The 4,493-nt window shown below is 44.9% G+C and overlaps 1 protein-coding gene across 1 annotated transcript in view; it reads right to left on the bottom strand.

Moving 5' to 3' along the window:
• Positions 1-486, bottom strand: part of SEMA6D (semaphorin 6D) — a 65,845-nt gene extending 65,359 nt beyond the window's left edge. Inside the window, exon 1 of the mRNA XM_018571183.1 lies at positions 221-486. The gene's annotated coding sequence lies outside the window, so the exon portion shown is untranslated. The remainder of the gene's footprint in view (positions 1-220) is intronic.
• Between the last annotated feature and the right edge of the window lie 4,007 nt (positions 487-4,493).

The raw sequence follows: 4,493 nt of genomic DNA, 5'->3' as shown, positions 1-4,493 counted from the left end.
CCCCTTATCCTTCCTCCTCTCCCCTCCTCCCCATCCCCAACACACGCAGCTCAGCTCCCACTACAACTAGTCCCAATCACTTCCATGCACAACGATCGTGGCTTGCAGAAACTTTGCCCCTGCCAGCGAGTGCCCAGGCTGGCAATGGCATCAGTGGTGCCCAGGCTGCAGACTGGCACTGCTGCTCGATCTGCTTTGCTTTCCCTACCCAGCCGCTTACCTCTTAAGGGAAACCGATCTGCTATTCTTCTTGCTGCTGTTGCTTCCTTCATAGGATAGTAAAGTCACTAGAAGCCTGCCAGCAGCAGCAGCAGCAGCAGGGCAAGCCAGGAGAAAAACAAACTGAGAGAAGGCAAACGGTGTAATTCGATCCATCTCTAAGTCAATCCATCAAAAGATCACTAGGCTGCTTACCAATAAGCCAGCGCCAGGGAAGGGATCCACCCCCAGCCCTGTGATCCTGCAGCACACATGTAGATTTGGGCTGTCCTCCTAGGTCTATTTCTTCCTCTGGATGGATGTGTGTCTATTGCTAATGCTGGAAACTCTTGGTGACCCTTCAGTGGCCTCTCATCTCATCACCAACCTCCCCCCCCAGTAAGACACTCCAGCTAGAACAGTGCCCAGCTGAATATTAAGACAGTCAGTTCTCTTTTGCTCATTATCCCCATCTTATTACAGACATCCTGAAGACAGATCATCTTCCTCTCTCTGCACCACAATCTCAGCAAAGTTCATTCTTAGTTTTCTTTGGCAGAAGAAACACGTTATACTTAGCAGGAGAAAAAGCAATCAGCGGAGGTGCTTCGTCCACCCCCCCCAACCTTTTAAATTGAACACGCAGATTCTCATTTATTTTTTGAACTGATCTAGACCAGCACAATGTCATTTGCCGCGCTAATAGGAGGCCTGATTTACTGACATCTGCGCATGCAAAGCGTTTTGCAACAAAATAAGATGCTAAGGGGATCGTTTGTCTGCTACGCGATCTGTGGGATGAATTCAATCGAAAACACGTCGACGTTATTGCCTCAGGGAATAGTTTTCGCAGCGTGGGATATAGTATAGATATGAAAGAGTTATAGGTAAACATAGGGTGACAGTGCTATAACTTATGTACTGCATACTGCTAATTATTACATTATTCAAGTTATTTGTACCACTGAGAGTTTTTTAGTACCTTAACTATCAACAATACTGGACCTTATGTGTGTATCACTTGGATGTAGATCCTCAAATCATCTCTGCATTGGTGCTGACACTGTCCTTCCTTCTGGAGAGTGGCTACTTTTGTTCCCCATGGTCCCTGTGTGTGTTGTAAAGTAGCCACCACTCCAAGCTCACTCCCGTGATGGACTATAACTTCAATACAAATTAGTAAACTAAACATGAGATTGTAGTCCCTCACGGGAGTGAGCTTGGAGCAGTGGCTACTTTACAACACACACGGGGACCATGGGGAACTAATTTCAGCCAATCCCTGTGAATGGACCAAAATTCGAGCTGTAGCAGACACAGTTGACTCCACAAACTTTGATTGTGAAATCAAAGGAGCCAGGGGGTGGGTTGGGGTGCTTGCATAGAGTATTCAGTAGGAGAGGTTCCTCTGTCCACAGTGTTTAGCATGAATGGGGCAATCAAGCAGTTTTCTCTAATTTTAGAGGCAAATAGGCCGTTCATTTAGGCTGTTCATTTTTCAAGTGCATTTTCCCTTCACAGTGAATGTGGTGAGTGGTGAAAATGTCCTTTGCAAAGAATACCCAATCATGTGCAAGATAAAAAAAATATGTTTTTGCTTGCGTATAATTCGATGATGGAAGTCAGCAGAGCTTTACCTCATTCACTCAGCTAAGGGGAATTCCCTTGCAAAATGAACAACCTATTTGCCATCAGTAAATCAACCCCAATGACTCATAAGTAGTGATGCAAGAGGGTTAGCATGACCCCCTCTACAGAATGAGAAGTTAATGGCAATCTCCATGTTCATACCAGGAAAAGTTTCCAATAAACCAATTTGTCAACATTTACATAGAGGGGCCCTTTATTCCAGCTCTATTCATATAGTACATTAACAAGCTAATTCTGTAAAGTACTGGAAAGCGCAATGGTAGTGTACCAAGTGCAGTAAGCCAGAGCAAGCAGTATGGAATCATCTAATAACTGTAACACTGAATGTGTGACAGTAAACTACAAGCTGATTCGAGATTTGGGTTAATGCACCTTGTTCCTGGAACTATCCTAGTAAATAGGCCCATATACTGTGTAGCTCTGCAAAGAAGCATCTTGATGCCCGTAGGTCTGTGTACTTGTCAAATTTGACCATGTACAGTAATGATCAAAAATGAAAGATTGCGCAGACCTTAAGGGAGGCTGTTATACATTGGCCTCATAGGCTGTGCAACCTCTGTCCAGTCACATCAATTGTCCCATGCCTTTGATATCTAGCAATTACCAAGTAGATGTAAGTCAGCATCAGAAAGACTTGTCAGTATACACTAAGTAAATATGAAGAAATATGACGTAAAACAATCTCCTCATATTCGACTGCTATATAAGTGCCTGATATCCACACGCTATGTGACCAGCATCTCTTATGGCACTTGGTATAGGGTTACCACCTGAGTGATAGTCAGCATCTTCAAAATATGCTCCTTAGTTTTTGCAGAATGGTTGAAAATGTATTCAATCACTGAACCATTTTGAACAATAAAGAACTGAAATACTGAGCAATGTCCAGGTATTAACGAGACATTACTTAGGTATATCATATGTTTACATCTTTCTTAGTGCACTCAATTCTTAATCATAGCTTTTTTTTTAAATAGAATTCAAAGATAAGCCCAGCCAAAATGTTTAATTTTTAACTTTGGATAGAGTAGGGAAAGTTTAGAAACATTCAATTGTCGGTGTCAGTCTATTCCTCTGTTCTCGTCAATGAGATTCCCCTCCACTTCCTGTTATGGTAACACAAAAGGAAGTTAAGAAATCTAATTGGAGACAAAAGCAGCAAAAGCAAAAATGGACAAAGGTCTGAATACCTGCTTTTTGTTGTCTGTCTCCAATAAGATTTCTTTACTCCTTGTCCTAGTGATGCAGCAGAAAGTGAAGGTGCATCTACCCAATGGGCAAAGATTCTAACCTTTCCCTGCCTTGTACAGAAAAAAACAGTTTTTCCTTTCCTGTTCCCATATAGGGACCCTTCCCCAAACAGCATTTACTTGTCTTTCCTCGTATTGCAACATTCATCTGCAAGGACTGGGGAAGTAATCCTCTGTGTAAGCTCCAAACCAACGTGTTTGAGCTTACACAGGGGTATGGACTCCTTCCCTGGCACCATGTGATAGTGAACAAAGGAAAATTAACTACCTCCTTCATTCTTACCTATAATAATCACCATTTGTACAGCTTCCTCTCCTGAAAAGTATCCAGGTACTCTCATGTCATTGCACACTGTGAGCTTTAAACAATGTGCACTAGGAATTGCTTTTTACCCGAAAGCTCCCATCTAACCTGGCCAATGTAGCTGTATTAATTAAATTTATTCTTTCCTAGAAGCATATGCTTGACTTCTTTTCTCTCTCCCTCTGCTATGTTCAGCTAGTGAGCGCAAAATAAAGTCTTGTGTAAACTAAGAGTCGAGCTTATACTGAGGTATGGACTGACTGTATGACTCCCCTGATTGGCCTACTAGCACAACACAGGGCTTCCTTTTTTTTTTGCTACCAGTAGCTGAAGGCAGCAGCAGGGAAGGGTACTTAGGTAAGTATATGCTGCGGTTAGTATTAAAGCAAACCTTCCTTTAGGATTCAAACACTAGAGAAAGCCTATGCAAAATATTCCCTTTGCCTCTGTCTGCTTTAAGTACTGATAATATCTCCTGAAAAAATGGCATCCATTGGTAGTGCTAGACATGGGCTCCATCAGTGGCGTAACAATCGCCATAGCGACCCAGGTGGCCGCTATGGGGCCCGGGGCACAGGGGGGCCCGGCCAGATGCCGTGCGGGCTGCCTGGGTCGCTATGGCATCTTATGCTGGTGGCTTTCACTGGCGGCTGTGAGAAGAATGCGCTGCTGTTCAGATCACTGACAGTGATCGGTGCAGCAACTTGTTCTTCTCACAGCCGCTGTGGAGTTAATGAGAGGCAGCAGCGGCGGTGAGGCAGGCTGGACCCTGCAGTGGAGGAGGAGGCTGGGCCCGTGGTCAGCAGCAGAGGAGGGGGCGGGGCCCGCTTATGGAGAAGAAGGCGGGCCCGGCAACGAAGGAGGAGGCGGGGCCCATCAGCGATCGAGGAGGCGGACAGGTAAGGAGTGTGACCAGCCACCCGAGGGTCTATGGTGGGCTCTGCAGGGTCACCCTCATGTGGGCTGCGTGGGATCTCAACTGGGCTCTGCAAGGGGCATAACTAGAAGTCACAGGGCCCCATACAAAATTTTGCTATGGGGCCCTGTGATTTCTAGTTACGCCCCTGGGTTCCATACTAATGGTTTTACAT

This window comes from Nanorana parkeri, unplaced genomic scaffold (assembly GCF_000935625.1).
Source record: "Nanorana parkeri isolate BGI_ZX_2015 unplaced genomic scaffold, ASM93562v1 scaffold1694, whole genome shotgun sequence".
Lineage (NCBI taxonomy): Eukaryota > Metazoa > Chordata > Amphibia > Anura > Dicroglossidae > Nanorana > Nanorana parkeri.
Note: the sequence above shows the minus strand (reverse complement) of the source record. Positions and strands in the feature narration are given on the sequence as shown.